General features: G+C 37.2%; 1 protein-coding gene across 1 annotated transcript in view; it reads left to right on the top strand.

Annotated features, from left to right (window-relative positions):
• Positions 1-19882, top strand: part of FTCDNL1 (formiminotransferase cyclodeaminase N-terminal like) — a 158307-nt gene extending 138425 nt beyond the window's left edge. Inside the window, exon 11 of the transcript XR_005218767.1 lies at positions 19734-19882. The gene's annotated coding sequence lies outside the window, so the exon portion shown is untranslated. The remainder of the gene's footprint in view (positions 1-19733) is intronic.
• Positions 19883-22286: the final 2404 nt, after the last annotated feature.

Below are 22286 nucleotides of genomic sequence, written 5' to 3'. Positions count from 1 at the left end.
CAGGATGCAAGGTCAATATACAAAAATAAAGTAAAATTCTAAATACTAAAACTAAACAATTGGAAATTGAAATTAAAAGAACAATACATTCTACAACAGCATCAAAGACCATGATATTCTTAGGGAGTTATTTAGAAGCCACGTGAATCTCAACATGACCAAACTCTTGATTCTCACACCCTCCCCCAGAGTTTTCCATCTCAGTATATAGTACCCACATTCTCCTGGCTGTCCAGACCGAAGCCCTTGGATGTATTCTTGACTTTTCCCCTCCTCCTTTCATATCCAGTCCACCAACAAGTCTGATACCATCTTTAAACTTTACCTTCAGTCCTGCAACTTTCACCACTTTCTCTAGAGCAGTTTGATACCACCTCCCTTTCATGATACTCTAACTGGCCTCTGGGACTTTATTTGTTGTTTTGGTGGCTGTGGACATTTTTCTGAGCAGTGTTTCCTAGCAGAGCAGTTGCAACACCTGAACGATGGCATCCATGAAACCTCAGTTCTCTGGCTTGGGATAGAGGGTAGTTTCCGTCAGCAGAATTGTTTCAATCCTTATTTGATAGTTTTGCCTGAATAAAGATGGCTTGCATCTCTGAACTTCTGGGGACAGGGCTGATGATTTGGTGTAGTTTGCAAGATTTCTACTTCAGGAGATCCCTCTTCTGTTGGTGTAGCAAAGTATGATTTCTTTACTGGTTGGCTGTGTGTGAGTGCATGTGACTGTGTGTATGTCCGTGTGGTGGAGGTATCAGTGGGAGGAAGGGTTGTGCATTCTTTGATTTTTTTGTTAAATATTCTTCTGTCTCTAAGGATCCCAACTTTCCCATTCTTCCTTTTTCTCCTTCATAGTGCAGTTTTCAAAAGGCAGTTCTTCCCATTTACCCCCATCCTTTACGAGTTACCTTTCCAAGATGTCACCTTGAGTTCTACATACACTTTTAAGCCTCTTCCTTTTGTCTGCTCTAATAGGACTCTCTTTCAACATGTGGGTTGACTTACTCTTTCTATGATTTTAGATCAATCTTAGGCATGCCTTGTCTTCTCTCTTTCCCGTGGTCTGCCCCAGACTGCCCTTGCTCTCCACGAAGGCTTGGGGCAGCAGGACATGGAGGGCAGCTTGCTGGGATTTGATGTTTCTTTCCTTTTTTTTTTTTTTACTTACAGTAATTTGAAGTTTGGCTGTCTCTGTCTTTTATTCATGTGTGTGTTTTCATTGTTCTTGCTGTTCTTTACTGCATTTAGAGGATGCGTTAGGAGATTTGGATTTGGACCACACCGTGCATACCAGGCAGAATTGATTTTCTGCTAGAGGCAGGATTCAGTTAATCTCTGAGGGGCCATCAGAAGACCACAGTCCTCTAAGATCAGGGCCTGATTCAGGACCATTTCAGAATCCGGACTGTGGCACTTTTAGGAAAGGAAAAGGGTGAATGCTTCTCTGTTTGCCTTTGTTATTACTAAAAAAGCTATGGGGTCTCTCTACCATGTTAGTGCAACCTTGTATGTGTTAAGAAACTATATTATGGAAAAGTTTAAATACATAGAAAAGTAAAGAAAATAATTTAATAAACCCCATGTATTTAAGAGTAATTTTTGAAAGAGATCATGACACTCTCTTTCTTGCTCAAGCCCTCTAATTCAGTGCTGTTCAATAGAAACATGTGAGCCACATAAAATTTTCCTATTATCCATATTTTTAAAAAGGACAAAAAAGGTGAAATTAATTTTAATATTATTTTTTATTTTGCCCAATATAACCAAAACATCATTTCAACATGTAATCAATATGACAAAATTACTGAGATATTTTGCATTTCTTTTTTCATACTATCATCCAAATCTTGCATATGTTTTACACCTACAGTACATGTCAGTTAGGATTAGCCATTCTCCAAGTGCTCAGGAGCCAAAAGTGGCTGATGGCTACCATATTGAGCAACACAGCTGTAATACCTTCCTATTACCCTCAGAATAAAGTTCAAAGTCCTTACAAAGGCTTTTAGGCCCTATATGATTTCTATCTTGCCTTTAATCATCATACTCTAGCCACATGGATTTCTTGCTTTTTCCCACCACAGGGCCTTTGCATCTGCTGTTTCTTCTAAGATGGAACTCCCACCCTCACTTCATTTTGCTTTCTCTTTAAATGTCTCCACCTTAGATAAGTCTTTCCTGGTAACCTTCTATTCTCTGTTTTATGTTTCTTTAGAGTATTTATCACTACTGCCATAATATTATATACTTACTTATGCATTTGTTTGTTGCAAACTCCATGAGGGCACCAACTTTGTTTGTCTTATTTACCACTATATCCCTGGAACTGAGAATAGCACCTGGCACTGAGAAGGAGCTTGCTAAATATCTTTAGAATGAAATAATGGGCCATAGTTTTCCATTTCCAAAAATGTGTCATTTACCAATTCATAAAAAATTGAGCTAAGCATTTGGGAAAATATTTACTGAATATGCTGAGGGTTTCAATTCTGTTATTTTTAATTTTTTTGTGGGGTGGTTTATAATAAAATTGAAATATTCCTATAAAGGTGGCAAGAGTTATACAGGGAAGAGAGGGCCTGCCAGGGTCTCTGATTCCTCATCGTGTTACCATGTCATGGCTCAAACTCTGATCTAAGGGTCCAGTGGAAAACTTTTATATACCAAGATGGTTATGAGATATTTTACAGTCCTTTTTTTATATGAAGTCATCAAAATCTTGTGTGAATTCTACATTTAGAGCACGTCTCAGTTTGGTAGCCATGGGCGTTGGCATTAAACACCTACTCGCTGTGGCCCAACTTTCCCTCTCTAAATTGCCAGATCAATCTATAAAGCACCAGGGTCAGGACTAGTTAACAAATCCAAAGGTAAGAAGAGACAATTCAAAATTCTATACACATCATAAATCACCACTCCATCCCTAAATCAAGTTCATTTTAAGTATATTTAAAAGTTGATCCCACATGATTCCTGGAGATGAGCCTGTACCTGGTATTATGGGATTGAGAAAATCTTCTTGACCAAAAGGGGGAAGAGAAATGAAACAAAATAAAGTTTCAGTGGCTAAGAGATTTCAAATGGAGTCGAGAGGTCACTCTGGAGGGTATTCTTATGTGTTACACAGACATCCCTTTTTAGTTTTTTGGTGCATTGGAATAGCTAGAAGTAAATACCTGAAACTGTGGAACTACAACCCAATAGCCTTGATTCTTGAAGATGATTGCATAACTATGTAGCTTACACAGTGCGACTGTGTGATTGTGAAAACCTGTGGCTCACACTCCCTTTATCTAGTGTATGGATAGATGAGTAGATAAATGGGGACAAAAATTAATTTAAAAAATAGGTTAGGATGGGGGGGATGAGATGTTCCAGGTGTTCTTTTTAAATTTAATTTTAGTCTTATTTTAATTTTATTATTATTATTATTATTTTTTTGGAGTAAAGGAAATGTTCAAAAATTGATTGTGGTGATGAATGCACAACTTCATGATGGTACTGTGAACAACTGATTGTACACTGTGGATGACTGTATGGTATGTGGATATATCTCAATAAAACTGAATTAAAAAAAAAAGTTTGAAAGAAATCTGTCCGGCGGTTCACAACCATACAAATATGTATCCAGTAGTTCTTCACTTTTGTTTCTATTTAGCAGCAACAAGAGTTTACATGTGTAAGTGTCCGCACATCACTAAGCACTTACTCATCTCTTAACTTACTTTTCCTATTCAACATCCCTCTGTGATACAGAGTAAGTTACCCCATTTTACAGATGAGGAGACTGAGGTGCAGTGAAGTACGTTACTTGCTTAAGGTCATGTGGGTAATAAATAGTGGAGTCAGGTGAGTTCTAGTGTGTCTCCTTCAAACCAGTTTTACTCTGTTTTTATTACTTATCTGTGCTGATACTTTCAAAATTATTATAGATTTCTTAAAATAAAAATCACAAGTCTCCTCACAACTTTCTTGTGGGTATAAGATTTGTTATGTAAAGCACTTATCAGTCTAGATGCTCAAACAGGATGAAAAGCATTAGTTATGGAGTAAAAGTATAGGCTGTTGCTACACTAAACTATTTCCAGGCGTTTTAATACTAATACCTCTACAGACTTGATGTGGTCTTGTTTGTTTTGTTTTTGTACAGTAAGGATACATAAATTGGCAAATTTTAATTTGAATGGCACAGTGCTTTCTAAAAGAAACCATTATTTTAATTTTTGGCAGATTAATGTACATGGACTCAAATTACCTTACCTTTTTTTTTTTTTAATGAAGGCTACTTCATTTTTATGCTTGAAGTTGACAGTATCTTATCTGGTATCTATAAATAGGAACAGCACTACTCAGTCTCTCTGCCTCAGACACACTGACCTTCCATCAAAGAAAGCATTCTACTGTGTTTCCTCAAACAACCTAATGAATCTACACCAAACAATGGCTTGGTTCCTAATATAAAAACAAAAACCTTCAGCTACCGAAGGTGACTTCTATTAGTCAACAACTGCCATCTTGTTTATAAAGAAAACACAGCCATTTTCTTTACTGTGTATACAAGCTGCACAGGGCTGTTTGTTTGGCTTTTCACAAAGACAATACAAAAATAAATTAGGTCTCCATTTGGTTTAGGTAAGCAATCTTTGGAACCACAGCTGTATTACTAACTGATCCATAATTGCTCTGCATTTATGAGGTACATAGTTTATTCTCTTGCTTGCCACACAATAGGCCATGCAAGTTAAAGAGCTCCAAGTTTCAAGGACTAGAGTTTTTGGGTGCCTGCCAGGACAGATCTGTTTAGCAAACAAGCTGGAGGGTGCTTATTAGTAGGTTGTGGCTTGCAGACCATGAAGCCCTGGGGGCCAGATGCACTGATCAAATGGTGGATCTATATACCAGTGAGGCCATTGGATGAAAAGGAGAATGGCACCGCACTACTAAATATCCTTCTCATGGGCCTTAATTATGCCACCGAAAATGACTTCTTTTGTAACTCTTACTGTTGATCCAGAAGACAGGCTATTAAAGATTAACATAGGAACTATTTTTCAAATTAAAATGTAGACAATTCTGATGAGTTACAGTTATATTATTCATATTACAAGAACAAGCACTGGTTAGATTGGGAAAGCAAAGAGTCATATTTCTAGTGGAACAAAACATATCTTATTTTCTCCATTTGCATGTCTTAAAAAAAAATGCTAGTCTTCACTGCCTCCTGCTTAGATTTGTGTTTCTATTGAGTGACTCAAGGTGGTTGAGGCTTTAAAATTAAGGCCTTAGAAGAATGAAAACAGTCTGACCTATGGTATATTTAAAAAAAAAAAAAAACAATTCTGGATCATTTCATCTTTTGTCTTTCTTGTTCTCATTTTTTTTTTTCTGTTATTTTGCTCTACATTTTAAGGTAATAGCATAGAATGCACCTAATGAGTGCTGCTGTATTTTAATATAAATTATTTCAAGAAATCAGATGCATGAGTTGAGAAGTTTTGGAGAGTCCTCCCAACATGTAATTTCAGTCAATCCTAGCAGTAAAACTTTTTGTGTCCATTGCTCTGCTGTAAAAGAAGTTCAGAGAAATCCATCCTGCTGCTGAGTATTTGGTAGCCAATGGGCTAATTCTGTTTTCTTCTTTTTTAAAATCAGTATTAGAAAAAATGAGCTTCACAGACCAAATGATGAGAAATTCTCTTCCTTCTCTTCTACAACCCTCCGTTTCTGAGCGCTCCCTACTTTCTGCCCAAAAGGTAATTTGCCTCTCAGCCAAGATTGGGACCAATGAGTAAGATTCCCCTCAGTGCCACAGTCTTTCCTGGGATGTTCCTTGGGGCTCAGCAACTGTGTTAAGCCAGTTTGGCAGTTTAGTCCTTTTGGTCTCTAGCAAGAGTACGTCTCTATATCATGGAAAAGAATGAGAACCTTTGTTTCTTTTGCTGACATATATAAACATTTGTATGTTGTAAGTGTAGAATCTTGCATTTAAATGTTTTGCTTTGCATTAAATTCTGCCTTTGACCAAGACTTTCCAGAGTATTAATATGACCTTGAGCCTCTGCTAGATAAATAAAATCTTCCTTGATCACAGTTAAGAACAGTGTCATCTTCTCTAAGGTTTTAGGGGAAAAAAAAAACAAACCAACTACAGCAAGTGACTGAAAGGCAGCACCATTTTTAAAGATAAAAGTTTATAATTAGTATGGAAGTTCTGCAATTTAAAATGGAAAGTTTGTGAAGCTATAGGAAAACAGGATAAACCTCAGCTACAAAATAGCAGATTTCATATGTTAAATACATCAATCATTTAAGTCAAAGAGAACTTATTATAACGTATTTCCTCTACTGTATGAGTCTGAAACCCAGAGATAAACTCAGCGACTTAGAGGAAATAAGTCAGATTCTTAATACTAATTACCAAACTTTTGCCATATATTACTCCCCAAATTTAGAATTCCAAATTTCTATTGCATTACGGTTACTGAATGCAGTACTTTTTCATTTTACTAAAGTAGGAGCACTTACATAGCATTCTGCATTGAAGTTTGTCATCTATGTAATGACCATGTCTCACTTATCTAATTGTTATTACCCGGACAAATATGTTTTTCATAGTCTTCTGGGATCTATTTGGAAAAGTAGAATTCCTGTTTTAACTTAGAGTTAGTTTTATTTCAATATTATTTCACTTTTGTATATCAAAAGCAAATCTTGCAGCTTGACAGGTAATAAATTGCTATTGTCACAGAACTGTCAGTCATTTCAGAATATATTCTTCTAATCAACTGGCATGAATTAGATACATGATAGATAGCTTATCAAATGTCTGTTTGGATTCTTTCATTTGGAGTGTGTTAACTGAACCTATGGAATGGTGAAACTTGACCTCAGGCTAAAGCAATGGAATTTTCATATCCAAAATATAGTTTTTGGAGGAAAGAAAGGTTGGGTGATGAAATGCTTCACTGTAAAATGTCAAGCCCTTCCCACCACCCCCCTTCCTTTTTCTGGTTTAAAATTGGGATAACTGAGTTCCAAAGCCCAACTGCACTGCAGGAAATAGTTGAAACGATGCAGTGGTATGAGTACCATGTCATTCATAGCACATGAGAAAGAAAAATAAACTTGACTACCAGAGGTCTCCTTTTAGAAAACCAATTGGGCTTTACCACAATGGTCATATCACTCTTCACACATACATGAGCAGTAGAGATAGCCCACGGACTTCATTCTGATGGTACAGTGAGTTTGGGATACATCCACAGCTATTCTGGCATGGGCCACATTGGTTTTTGGTTATTCCCAACGGTCTACTAAATAAAATGTAGAAGTTAAGTTCTATAATTATTCGTTCTCCAAACTAACACTTCAGATCAGATCTTTCTCACATGTGAAGTGAGTGAATTGGAGACGCGGGCCTTCAGGTCAAGGAGAGCATACGGTGGCCTCGATTGATTTGATCTTTCAGCTGCTACCTCTCCTTTCTCTGAACTTCTACTACCCCATATTCTAATGTAAGTTGTATTTGTTGTCCCCGTTGTGTTTGGGAGATTTTACTCTACAACTTCTTTATTAAAATATCTTGGAGGCAGAAATTGGGATCTGTATTTCTCTTTCCCACAGTATAGGATTAGGTACGTAATATTTAAAAAATACTTATTAACTGAATTATTTGAAATGATTGCAACTTGTCTGGATTACTTAAGAGAGTTGCTTTAATTTTTCCCTTCTATATACATGTGTAAGCACACTGCAGTTAAAGCAAGACTCTAACTGATCAGCCACACAGGAAGAATGGAGCTACCTGTAAGTTCTGGAAGGCTCTTTGCTCAGAAAAATCTGTGGAATTAAATGAATATAGAGTAGAACAGATAGGGGGCCTGAAGTGAAGAGAGAAAGGTGATGATAAGTTTAGATGGCTCTTGGGGAAGTAGAGTATCTCAATAAAGCCACTGTTACCCAATCTAAGACTGTTTCCAAGGAACTAGTCACCTCGGTTGTATTCTTGCCAAAGGCACAAGAATGCTGTAGGTTGGATATTTAATCTGCCTACCAGTTTCTAAGCTGGTGTTTATCCTTGTATTAGTGTTATCACAGTGTCCTGAAGCTAATTATATCATATTCTGGAGTAAAAGGTTTTACATTTTTAGGCCACCATTTTGACTTGATTTTCTTTCAAGCAACTCAAGATCAACCTAGAGAAAGGGAAAGCAACATCAACATGGAGGAAGCACCAGCTCCACAGAAGAAATGCAGGGGAGCAACTGGGAAATTTTAATTAAATAATCTTCGTAAAAGGTTACAGACCCAACAGAAACCAGGGAAGCACACAAATCTTTGTGAAGAAACTTAAGCGTGATCATCTCATTTACAGCAGGCCACCTGTGTTCTTTACCACACTTAAAAAAATTTTACACGTTTTCTCAAAAGTTATTTCCTGAATTATTAATTTTGAAAAATAAATTGTGTGTGTATTTATACTTAAAAGTGAAAATCTCCTTAAAGTTTAGAAGCGACTATGATACACTATAAAAAACGCCCTCCTCCCAACAGCCTCCTCTCCCCTCTCTTGCCAACTAAATTGACAATTAATCTGAGACTAGTAAAAATGTCTTTATTCAATGTTGTCATTATTTAACCCAGGAGATTTGGAAATTTCCAGAATTAACTGAAGAAAGGGAAGTAGGGCTGTCCCTGCTGAGTAGGACGTTAGCGTTTATCTGCACCGGCAGTCATGTGCAAGTCTGTGACAGCATGTGCCTTATCCCAATTAGTGCCTTCAGGGTCTTTCTTTGAAATTCCACAGAATTCAGTAAAAAATGCTATTTATGTAATGCATATGTGTGTGTGCTTTATTTAAAGTTACATACTTAAAGGAGTTAGCAGTAAAACTGCTTCATTAAAAACAATGTTGTGACCTACAATCTACTATCTGTCCCTATGACATGTGCTTATTCTAAATATTTCATATAAGTGAGATGGTACAATATTTGTCTTTTTGTGTCTGTCTCATTTTACTCAGCATGATGTCTTCAATGTTAATCTCTGTCATCGCGTGCAGCAGAACCTCTTTCCTTTTTATGGCTGAATAGTACTCCATTGTATGTACGTACCACATTTTGTTTATCCATTCATCAGTTGATGGACACTTGGGCTGCTTCCACCTTTTGGAAATTGTGAATGATATTGCTATACACATTGGTGTACAAATATCTGTTTGACTGCCTGCCTTCAATTCTTTTGGCTATATACCAAGAAGTGGGATTGTCAGATCATGTAGTAATTCTATTTTCAACTTTCTGAGGAACCATCAAACTGATTTACACAGTGGCTGCACCATTTTACAATGCCACCAACAATGTATAAGTGTTCCAATTTCTCCCCATCCTCGCCAACACTTACATTTTAAAAAAATGTATTAGTCATCCCAGTGGTTTTTAATGGTACCGGGGCAGGGAGTGGGGGAGTGGGAGCATATAGAGGGAGTTATCGCTTAATAGGTACAGAGTTTCAGTTTGAGGTGATTAAAAAGTTGGGGTAAGGCTAAACCAAGTACCACCATTTAAAGAAGTTGAGTGTTCTGTCAGTCTGAGGGTAACCCATTTAAAAATAACCTTTCTGCTAGGGCTTCTGTTTATCCATGGCTACAAAAGCAAGCAAATAAGGAGGCAAACAATCTTTTAAAAAGTGACTCGTTTGCAGGTTTTACAACTTCAGTCTGAATAGGAGGAAATTTGTTTCCCAATTAATAGAGACTTCTCTCCATCCCCCAAGGGTAAAAGTGCATTCATGTATTTGATAAGTAATATTTTAAATAATATGAATCCGTAGGAGGCAGGTTCTCTGTTGCCTTATGATGTAGTGTGCAAAGTCTTCAGAGTGGCTCAGGCAGCGGTAGGAAGAGTGGTCCCCAGGAGTTCCTGCCATGGGGGACGGGAAGGGACATTCTCCCCATTGCTTAGTGCCTGGCAGTTCAGAACCTGGGGTTTGAGGCTTTGCCACATGAAAATGTGGGGATCCCAGTAGGGAGATTGCAATGGCTTAGACTAACCTTTTAATTAACTAATTAAGTCACTTTTGCTTTTGGCATTGGTTGAGCCTTACTGTTTGTATTTGTCTGGCCTCTGCTCAGCATCCTTGCATGAATGATACAATTGACTTTAATTCTCTCAGTAATCCTGTGAGGTAGCTTTGATTTCTTTTCCTTTACAGATGAGGCAACTGAGGTTGATATGTAGTTAATTAGCCAGTGTTTGAAATGAGACTCTCTTAATCCATGTGCAACATTCTTTCTACAACACTATAACAAGGACATTGGGAAGGTGGCCAATGGCCGCTGAGTTACTCTGTCCTCTCTAGTCTCCTTTATTTTGCCTTTCTTCAAATGTAAGTTTTAACCAAACATGACATTTTTTTTTTCAGTTCCTTAAATTTGCCATGCTTTTGTCTCACTTCCTGGCCTTTGCAGGAGTTATTCTCAGAGAACAATATTTCCTTCCTCTCTTTGCCTAACTAATTCATGTCTACTGGTGTCTTTCCAAAAATTTTTAATCTACTCTGGGAAGTCTGCTATTTCCCTTAGCACCTGACACTCTTAGGATAACGTGTTCTAATGTCCTGCTGATTGTACTCCCCATCAGCTACAAACTTGGTGAAACAGGGAAGGGTCTATCCACAGCCCCTAGCACAGTACCTGGAACATAGCTACTCAGCACCTAATTGCTGATTGACTGCTGTTGAGTATGACTTTCATTTTTTGCTTTCTAGTTAAAATCTCTGGGGCTTAAAAAAATATCTATCCAGTACAAGGCACCACTATCTATGGGTGTTTACAGAGTGTGGGGCAGGGATCTGGGTAAGAAGGGAGTGCACTCTTCTTTGTACACCTTTTGGTGTGAATAATTTAGCATGAGCATGTATTAATTTTAAATAAAAGCAAAAAGTATTAAAAGACAAAAAAAGATGGGGTAATGGATATTGGTGACGGTAGCACAATATTATGAATGTAAGTGTACACTTGAAAATGGTTAAAATGGGAAATTTTGTGTTGTATTTATATTACTACAATAGAAAGTTAAAAAGAAAAGCTTCAATGTTGTGGAACTTGAAGTGCCATAGCTCTGGAAAGTAGTTATAGCGCCACCTGTCTTCTGTGAAAATTCCTGCACTCCCTCCAACCTCTTTCGTCAACTTAGTAGACAATAACAATGTAGAAAAGGACAGAAGACTTGTCTAATGAGTTGTGAAAATTGTTTCTTTCAAAAGCTGGGCTCTTCTCACAGGAGCATAATTAAGTAATCATTTCTATAGTGTGAATCCAGTCTAAAATTGCAATAGTTGGGTCCACATGGGAACAATTTGGCATGAAAGATAATTACTGAAAGTGTAAATGTAGTTTAATTCTTTGGCAAGTAGTAATGACATCAGAGACAGTTACCCATCATCACCCTAATTGCCCAATAGTGTTTATTAAGCACTCGTAGGCCCTTGGCTCTATATTGTGGATTGTGCCTTCAATTAAGGTGGGCACCTATAATAGGAAACAGAAAGCCCAACGTCAGATGCAAACTGACCTCTCTCAATACTCCTGGTTTTTAAACATCATGCTTTTGCTGGCTGTAACATATCCCTAGGCAAACTGCTGTGGACATTGTGGGCCCACAGCACACAGAAGGACAGAAGATGTAGGATTGTAATTTCTGCAGGAATTAAAGGTCTTAGTGCCTGAGCTAGATATTATCTTATGGTTGTGCCAACACAAAATACATTGAGGATCAAAAGGGAACACCATCAAGAACGTGAATGGGGTGCTCCATATCTACACCAGCCATTGTGGGCTCCTAAAAGAAAGCTCCAGAATATCAGATTTGGCTGGGATCTTACAGGACACATAGCCAATTTTCCACCTATATGGAAATCTAAATGAACTGGGATTATCACTAGCAATGCTAAAAACAAGCCTACTAAAGCTGTAGGAAATTTAAATTTCAATGTGCTTCTGAGTGATACACTGAATTTGAAATTAGATTTACTTGGAAATATGAATATTCGAGTAGCAAGAAATAACTCAACATTTGTTGATTATCTAGTGTGTGTAAGCATTAAGCGTAGACCCTTTTGTATGTATTATGGTTCATCAAAGCCATTTGTCCTTCTCTGTCCTTAATTCATCCAAATACAAACTCATCCAAATACAAATTTTCATGTATTGTTCTCAATTTATCTAATGTCATCTGGCTTTTCATGGAATGGTACTGTCAGGGAATCACAGACTGTGAAGCAGTCATCGTCCAGACCTCACCTACCCCATGTCCTTCTCTGGGGAAGTCACAAACCTACTCAAAGTAACCATCCTTAGGCCTTCTGCTACCCCCACCTCCTTTTCTATTGTGTGGGGGAGATGCTAAGTCTAATGAAAAGGCCCAGTCAGACCTTAAACCAGGAAACCAGAACCAGCAGCCCCAGATGTTTATCAGAACAGGAATTCTCATTGGCAGGGTCCCCGCCTCCTCCACTAATTTGGATAAAAACCACACTCAAACAATGTACATTTGTCTCTCTCCTCTGCCATGAAGTGGGGTGCACAGAGCTGCCAGTCATGATTCCGACCCAGAGCAGTTTTCAGCCACCCTGGAAGACTGGCTACAACGGGACTTCTTCCCCTACTCTTTTTCACTCTTTGTGCCAAGTAAGTGAGAAGGAGATTATTTGCCCTTTCTGAACTCTTTATTCTGTGAAAGTACTAAAAGGATCATTTGCTGGAAGTTCCTGTAGTGCCCTGAACCTGTGTTCCCAAGACACATAGTTGTACAACTCACTTCACAAGCACTCTACTGCTGTTGTAACTTGGTAGAAACCGGGAGATAATTCATCTTGGAAAAGATGATGATGAATCATATCTAAGTCATAAAAGCACATATAGCTTTGGATGCAAAGTTTCAGGCTTAAATGTAATTGTATAATAGGAGAAGGAGGTGAAGGCCATTGGTCTTTGAAAATGTGTCACCTTATAGTTGCAGAATGGAGTACCCAACTGACATCGTTCATTGGATGTTCTGTCTTGAATATGAGTTCCTGGAAGTCAGGCCTTCTTCTTCATGATCTGAAAAGAACTTACCAAAATGCTTCCTACAGAAGAATTCTCACTGATTAGCATTTGGTGATAAATAATCCATGTTAGGTGGATGAAGGGTCTACATAGAACTGTGCAAAATCTGTTATCTACCACTAGGTGTTTTTTTTAACCAAAAACTTACTCACATTTTTTGCTAATATATATCAAACGTATTTCTTAATTATAATCACTTAACTAGACAATCCTTTTCTGCATATTTTTATCTAATTGTAAAATTTATAAATAGATTGATATTTGAAATTTTTGGTGAGTTATAACCCTGCCCATATCATACTGTATGTTCTAGTTTACTAATGCTGCAGCAATGCAAAACACCAGAAATTAACTGGCTTTTATAAAGGGGGTTTATTTGGTTACACAGTTACAGTCTTATGGCCATAAAATTTCCAAGGTAACACATCAGCAATCAGGTACCTTCACTGGAGGCTGGCCAATGGCATCTGGAAAACCTCTTTTAGTTGGGAAGGCATGTGGCTGGCACCTGCTCCAAGTTCTGGGTTCAAAATGGCTTTCTCCCAGGACATTCCTCTCTAGGCTGCAGCTCCTCTTCAAAATATCACTCTCAGTTGCTCTTGGGGCATTTGTCCTCTCTTAGCTTCTCTGGAGCAAGAGTCTGCTTTCAACAGCTGTCTTCAAACTGTCTCTCATCTGCAGCTCCTTGGCATTCTTCAGAGTGTCCCCCTTGATTGTAGCAAGCTCGCTCCTTCTGTCCGAGCTTTTATAGGGCTCCAGTGAACTAATCAAGGCCACTCTGAATGGGCGGGGCCATGCCTCCATGGAAATTATCCAGAGTTATCACCCATAGTTGGGTGGGGCGCATCTCCATGGAACACTGAATCAAAGAATTACAATCTAATCAACACTAATACGTCTGCCTGCACAAGATTACATCAAAGATAATGGCATTTGGGGAGACATAATACATTCAAACTAGCACACTGTATATATTAAACAATCTAGTATAATTCTGTATGGAATCTGGTGCCTGGGTAGAAGCATATAAAATCTTAGAGTGGGGCCAGAGTTTTGGAGTCATTTAGTCTGGTCTCTTTCCAAAGGCAGTCTTTCTTTTTATATCCACAATGTATAGCAGACCAAAAAGAAATAAGCCACAAGACAAAATTTAGGAGGGGTGTTGCTTTCCCCTTTTTGCTCTCTTGAGCAATAGAATTTTGATTATAATGGGGAAGTAATACACATGCAGACACACACATGCAAAGAAGAGAATGGTCAATACAGATGAGTGAATCCATGCTATGGAATGACAACTGTTTTAGTTTGATAAAGTTGCTAAAATGCAACGTATCAGAAATGGGCTGGCTTTTAATAATGGGGATTCATTAGTTTACAAGCTTACAATTCTGAGGCTGTGCAAATGTCCAAATCAAGGCATCAACAGGTGATCCGGAGATCATGGACTCCTTTATCACATGGCAAGGCACATGGTGGCATCTGCTGGTCCTTCTCTCTCAGGTCAGCTTCCAGCTGCACTGTATGTGGCTTTCTTTCTGAGCTTCTGTTCCTGTCCTTCTCTCTCAGCTTCTGTATGTTTCTCTGAATTTCACCCTCTTATAAAGGACTCCAGTAAGAGGATTAAGACCCACCTGTCTTAAATACACTAATTAAAATGTCCAACCACAATACATCTACACTCACAGGAATGGATTAGCTTTAAGAACATGATTTTCTGGAGGTACATACAGCTTCAAGCCATCATAACAACCCTATACACTTACCTTATAATGTTAGCACCAGTGTATGCAACCATTTGCATAAATACAATAAAGTGAGAGAAGGGATCTGATTTAAAATTCTGGTTCCTCATCATTAAGAGCCTTATAATTTTTACCTATACAAATGGGAAGCAGAAACTCTTCTACTTTCTCCTGATTCTCTGTTGTTTGTACTGCAAGCTTCTTGTCCCAAGCCAATCTAAGCGGGGGCATAAGTGTTTACTTCAGGACAGTAGATTGTCTCTACTTCCAAACGTGTTCAAATCCCTTTTTCTCTGCTCTCCTGCTCTCCAATGTCATGCAGATGCATCAGAGCCTTGCACACTCCAAAGCCTGGCTTTTCTATCTCTCTTTTCCCACAAACCCCCATCCTTTTAGCTTTTTTAAAATAGCAAGCAATCCTCTTAAAAATATTAATCACACTTTCCCTGTTTTCTATGAAAAAAAGATTCTGGAAATCGAGCCAGCAAGCAGAAATGTTTCCCATTTTCCTTCCTCTTCTCCAAATCTGATACTCTCCTTAAAGATGAAGGGAGGGAAAAGAAAGGTAAAAAAAACAGTTCTCTTTAGCACGTGTATGGGATGGGGTAGCGGCAGTGGCGGGGGTGAGGGGTTGCATAGCAAGGAGGAGAAAACTGGGAAATTACACACAGTAATATATTTGTCTCAAGCACATTTTTGATTAACCATTTTCATGGCCAACATCATATAGGTGATGTACTGTCTTCAATAGATATCATCTTTCTCTAAGGAAATGCATGGTAGAGTCTGAGGCAATGCATGCCAGAATTGGACAACTCTACCTTTTCAAACTCCTCCTTCTACTGGGTCAGAATCTTCTCTCCTGAAACTTCATGCATGGGTCCTACAGACGCCACCGGGAGCAATGAGTCTTTATTTTCTATCATAGCCCTACAAATACATGAATATTATAGCTCCTAAATATCTTTTTTTTTTTTTTTTCTGGTTTAAAGCCCTCAGTTTTCTCAAAGATTCTTCATGTGACATGATTTTCTGATTCTTGTCTGAGTTGTTCTTTTGGATGCTTGTTGGTGCTCAGATCTGATCTGGGTGCTCCAGTCAAAGGCTGCCTGGCTGGTGCTTAATAAGATGAATTATTACCATTTTGTTCTGCAACTTATGCTTATTATCATGACAATTGTTATTTGCATCAGCTTTCGTAACCATTACATTGCTCATATTGAGCCTACCATGACTCTAACCTTCTAGTCTTTTTCATAAACATTATCACCAAAGGCTCTCCCAACCCGTATTTATTTAGTTTTAACCTCAGTGCACTACTTTACCATCTTTATTGTTAAATTTCCTCTGGCCTTTCAAAATCTAGCTCCCTGAGAATGACATAAAAAAATCAAAGACCAAGAAATGGAGAAGTTCTAATTTAAAAGGGCCACTGATTAGTGTGAACAATAAAATCAGATAAACACATATTTAATTCAAAATAGTGTTACATTCATACAAAACCATATACAAACATAAAACAAATATAAAAATTTGTTTAAAACTTCATAAAATAGAAAAGTAATAATTTGGTAGCAGTGATTTGGGTCTAAATCCCAAATATCAATAAAGACCAGAAAGTAAATGGGTTAAGTGTTAAGGACAGTTAAGCCATAACAAATTCCTAATCTCACATAAAAATAGGAAAAGAATCCTAAAATTTTGCTTCATTCAAAATTTGATATTTTGTGAAATATAGATTCATATATAATTTGAAAAACCTAGCAGTAACCACCAGTAAAAAAAAGGGGGGGATGTCTATGTTCCAAATCACTATGGAAGATAAAAGCAATCAAAACACCAATCACAGAGCTAAACACAGGAACACACAAAATAAACAGCAAGACATTATACAAAAGCAAAAAGAATAAACAAGATGCTAGAAGTAAGGTCAAATATCAGATATAACAATTGAAGTAAATTTTGTAAACTTCCCAAAGTCATACATTCTTAAAAATGGGCTTGAAAAAACAGACAAAGAAAAGAATTGGCAATTTATAACCAAATGACACAAATGTTTACTACCAAAACATTAAAATTGCAACAAATAGGATAGAAAATGGTTAATATCAAGAGCACATAATCAATTAGGAAAATAGTAAAGTTTCAGACAAATAAACAAAAGACAAGAACAGACAATACAGAGAAGAAACACAAATAGTAACATCATATGGAAAATATTTAATTTCACTGTTAGTAAAAATTCAAACCAAATTTTAAAAATTGACATATATTTTATGCTTGCCAAATTAATGAAGAATTTGCAAAGGAAAGGTCATTTTGAATGGTGGTATATTTGGTCCTCTTAAAAAACTGCTGATGGTGATATAAATTGGTACAAACTTTCTGAGAAGTAGTTTGATACTGTGAATCAAGAATCTTCAAAGCATATACATCTTTTTACCCAATATGCCACTTCTGAAATTCTGAACTAACCAGAAACGCAGGTGAATATTTCTGAGCAAGAAATTGCAAAATTATTTATAAGGAAAACAACTTAAACTTTCAGAACAACGGAGTAATAATTAAATAAACAAATGTGATTAATTCACTAGAAATGTTGTTATACAGTTTTTAATGACATGGGGTCAAAGGTTATAACCAAATGCCAAGAGAATAAAATGTATGATTTTAATCCTGTAAATATGTGTGTGTGTTTGTGTGTATATGGGTTTACATTTCCTCAATTCTAAGGTGCTTTTTTAAAAAAATATTTTAGTGCTTCTGAAATAAGGATGAATTTTATATTTAATATAATTCCTTTTTCATTCCCAAAAGCTGTTTTTAAATTGATGCATCATCTCACAATGAATTGCATCTTGGAGTGAATACTATGTGTCCACATGCTTAAAAATATATTGCTTATAAAATCAGAAAAGAAATTGTTTCTTATAAAGAAAAAGAAAATCCCCTGTGGCATATTTTTAAGATTATTTCTCACATTGTCATTTAAAGAGATTATCTTGTAAGGGTTCCTCTGTGCCATGTTCACGGCATGTTTTTCTTTATCTGCTCATTCATTTACTCTATTAAAAAAGGAAATAAATCTAATTTGGAGTGGGTTTTCACTATGAATATGTACTAGATTCTACTAGCCAGCATTTTGTTTTGTAAGGTCCACAAACCACCTGTTTAACAGCACATTCTGGAATTTTTCAAGATAACAACATCATATCTACTCATCTGTAGTTCCTAGAATCTGCTCCCAAGCAGACTGTTTTGTTCCAGCCTCTTGACATGTCTTAGGTTTCCTTTGTTTCAGTCATTACCTAGAGTTATCTCACAATCACGCCTGCAGGTTCCTTTAAAATCCTGGAAGGCAGATCCTTTGGAAATGAAGTATTGTATCCTTTTTATCAGGCCATTCTTTTCTGGAAATTCGTGTCCCTTTTTAACCCATGCTTGCCTTTTAAATTTTGAAGGCAATTTTCCTTGATTGAAATGCTGCTCTCATCTACCAGAATTATACTGTTATCTCCAGGATTGTAGACTTTACTTTCTTGTTCACATCATGATCTAAACAGAAGTGAAATGACAGGTTGTATTGACTTTGTCACTCTTGTAAGCCTTGGCTTATCAATGCATTAACGATTCTGACAATTTTCTAATACAATTTGTGTGCTGGGTTATATGCCCTTCCTTGGCTTTTTATAAAAATGTATTCTTTTACAATCTAAAGTTAACAGAGAATTTCTGGGCAGTCTTACTGATGTCTTCATCTCCGCATTTATTCATCATAATATGATCAGAATTTCGTTTCTAGAGCCTCCATCTCTCTTAAGCCATGTTCTCATTCAGAGTCTCTCTTCACAAAGCCCTGTTTGAACTTTCTCTAAACTGTTCCTGAAGTCTTTTTATGCAAAAGGCTTTGGGTATCTGCCTGACTCTAGTCAAAATTCTACATATTAGACATTAGCAATTAGCATGCTCCTTTTTTCCTCTGGTCCCTATTGCTTTTATAGTCCTCCAAAAATGGAAGATTTAAATGAACAGGATACTTTGTCAAGATAATTAGGCTAAGTAATTGATGTCAGTGAGTAGCTATGTGGCAGGGCTCTGCCTGGCCTTGATTGCTTGGTTTTACTCTGCAACGCAAAATGAGAGATGTCAATTTTGGGTTTGGGCCTTAGGGAAATACAACCTGACTGGTTGGGCAACTTCAGCTCTAGCTTTGTTGAAAAAGTCTAACATCTACACACACATTAAATGGAAGCCTACGTAGTACACACACAGCACATTGAAATTGGACTCCAAAGTACCTTAACATGATTCTCCAGTGCCCTATAATTCATGACCACAATGAGCAGAACAGCAGTGTTCCTTGTTTATTCTATTTGGGTAACCCAATAGGAGTAAAGTTAAAACTTCATAAACAAGAAGATATTGAACTCTTTACCAAATTCTACTATGCTGTGAAAAAACCCAAATGGGTTTTTCAATGCAGACATTTTGTCCAGACACGTAATTTGTTTGTCAGACCCAAAATGTGGGAGTTTCAGCAATTGTTGTTACATTGTAACAACATACATTGTTAGCATTTTGCTCTAACTTCTTTGTTAGATTTCAATCGAACTATCCTTTGAAATGATGTGTGTGATATCTGAAGAGCATAAATGAGGATATGTAATATCTGTTTGATTGTTGTCTGCCTAAGAAAGTCCATTAAGGGAAGGAGGACAAAATTAGAACCCCTATTTGTATTTATTTCTTATTTCATCTATTTCAATTTTTGTGCACGTTTTATAATGATATGCTATAATATATCTTTCTGCATAATAAATACAGAAGTATGTTCATAAAAGATATTAACTCTCCCTCAATATTTGTTCTCTCTTCTTCCTTAGTAGAAGAACCATGAATTTGAAACTGGGAACATTCCTTGGTTTTCCTTATTACTGGGTACTATATGTGACGAAGTTGTGGCCAGTGGGATATAATCAGATGTGCTATGTGCAACTTCTGAGATGTGTCCTTAAAAAGAAGGGGTATGCCATTCTCCCCTTCTTCCTTCCTGCTGGCAGGAATAAGAGTGTGATGGCTAACACATAAGCATCCACCTTGAACCACGAGGAAGAAGCCACATGCTGAGGAAGATGGAGCAACAGGATAGAAGGAACATGGAGTCACCGTGACAGCCCTAGACCGCTGACCTCCAGACTGCCTGTACGAGAGAGAGAAATTAATATCCATCTTGCTTAAAACACTGTTATTTTGGGTTTTCAATTATTCACCACTGACTCTAACCTGACTGAGCAGTAAGTAGTTTAGATTGTGAAATATTTCCTTGAAGATTGCATCACGAATATCTCATATAGTACGGGTTTAGTTTTAAACACTTGTTATTCCAAACTTTATTGAATACAAGTGAATGTATACAGTGGAAAAGATAGTTTCTTATAGATAAAATAAGAGATACGAACACAAGTAACAACAATAAAAAGCAAAAACAGTACAATAAAAGAACTTGAGTTTCGAGTAGAAAGAAAGCATTACAAGGAAGAGAGTGTTTGATCTTGGTCTTAAGCAACAAGAAGTGGCAGAGATTGAGAGGAGGTGCTGGTGGTGTTGGGGGGTTTGTGTTTCCTGACTGAGAAAGCATGAAATGTGCATAAGGAAGGGTAAATACATGGGAAAGAAAAATTGTTCCAAACTTGGTTTGGGATAGAACTTTTTTGTGGATACAGTTCACAACCAACTTTCCTCTGGAAAGAAATTAGCATTCCTGATAAAATGCTTAAGCAATTTCCTAACAACCTTTAATGCAGTTAAGAGCTCTTCTGAAAAATCAGCTCCTATCTGATGCTGTTTAACAAGACAGACAATTATTTCCTGAATTCTGTTTAACAATTTTTATCTAAACTTTCTCTTTTCCTATAACGTATTCCTAACAAGTGAATCTCTGAATTATCCTCTTAGGAGTTCTGCCAGGGCAACAAGATAGAAATAAAAATCTAGACATGCTTATAAATAAATTTGTCAAAAGAGTTTTGTTTTTTGTTTGCTTGTTTGTTTGTTTAGTATACCCATATTTAGACAAAATAAAGTGTGCATGGGAGGGCACAGTGGTTGACGAGGCTAGAAAAGTAGACGAGGCTGTGTTGGTTCTTCCTCTCCTCTCTGCTTACCTAACTCTGACTGCCAGTCCTTGGTCTCCTCAGGGACTTTGCTCCATCTTCCAGCCTCTGAATGTCACCTTCCCAAAGAGCTGTCCTGTAGCCCCCTCATTCTGTGCTTCCTTTATAGACTGGTGACAGATTAGGACCTCCTACAATGTTGCAAGTATCTTTCATCAAATAAAATACAAAAGCTATTCCTATTGGCACTATCTTTAAAATGTTCTAGTAGGAGAGATTTTCATCCATTTTGGCTAAACCGAGATCTGCGTGGATTCAGGAGGACAGGCTAAGTGACATCTCAATAATTTATTCCCAGACTAGGATCTTGTGCTTATATCTCTGCATTTTAATCTCAGAAAATCTTTGTTTGCCTTTGGCACTAAAGGAGTACATTAGAGAATGCCTTCTACATTAAGATTAACAAAATGGCTTATGGCATGATGAAATAGGTGTCATTGAAAATCACTTCACAAGTCTGTGAAGTAGAATGAAAATATATGGTATGAGATGATCAGGTTATTTTTTTCTCTCCTTCATCTATTCCATTTCTATGCCCTGTTTATGCTTCTAATATTGGTACTTCTCACGTGGAATTGTAATTTTGACTGTAAATTCCTTGAAAGCCTAAACTGTATAAATTTGCTTCTGACCCATTTGGTTAGCAAATGCTTAGCACATAGTAGGTGCAAAACAAAATTTGATCTATTAAATTAAAAAGAAAAATAATGTCATTAAAAATATAATTACATAAAAACAGAAACTAGATAAAAGGTAAAATCATATTAAGAAGTTTTTGAAGGTCCAAATTTGATTCATGACAAATTTTAAAGAAATGTCAATGGAAATTTTGAGGATTAGCTTTCATACTTTCCCATTTGCCATTTTCAGTTGCCATTCACCTCTTCCTGACTGCCTCTGTAATGGCTTAAAACAAATCTGCAAATCCTTTGATATTCCTGTAGGTGGAGTGTAAATACACTCCCCTCGAATATGGACAGGCCCTTAGAATAGAATGGACTAGGTTAAGAATCACGATACAGCTTCTGCCTGAATCTAAATATCTTGAGAGATGGACCTTTGGGGATTTGAGCTGCCTTGGAAGACGACCAGATACCCCAAGGCTCCTGTGCTGCAGAGACCAAGTAGAGAGACCACGTAGAGACAGAGAGAGATGTCTGCTCAAGGAGCCTCAGTTGCTCCAGTCAACAGTTCTTTGAGTTTTCCCAATCCGGGCACCAGCCATGTGAGTAAAGAAACCTTTGAAAGGATTGGGAGATCCCA

Source organism: Choloepus didactylus, chromosome 9 (assembly GCF_015220235.1).
Source record: "Choloepus didactylus isolate mChoDid1 chromosome 9, mChoDid1.pri, whole genome shotgun sequence".
NCBI classification, from domain to species: Eukaryota; Metazoa; Chordata; class Mammalia; order Pilosa; family Megalonychidae; genus Choloepus; species Choloepus didactylus.
The sequence above is the reverse complement of the archived record's forward strand: the minus strand, read 5'-3'. Positions and strand labels throughout refer to the sequence as shown.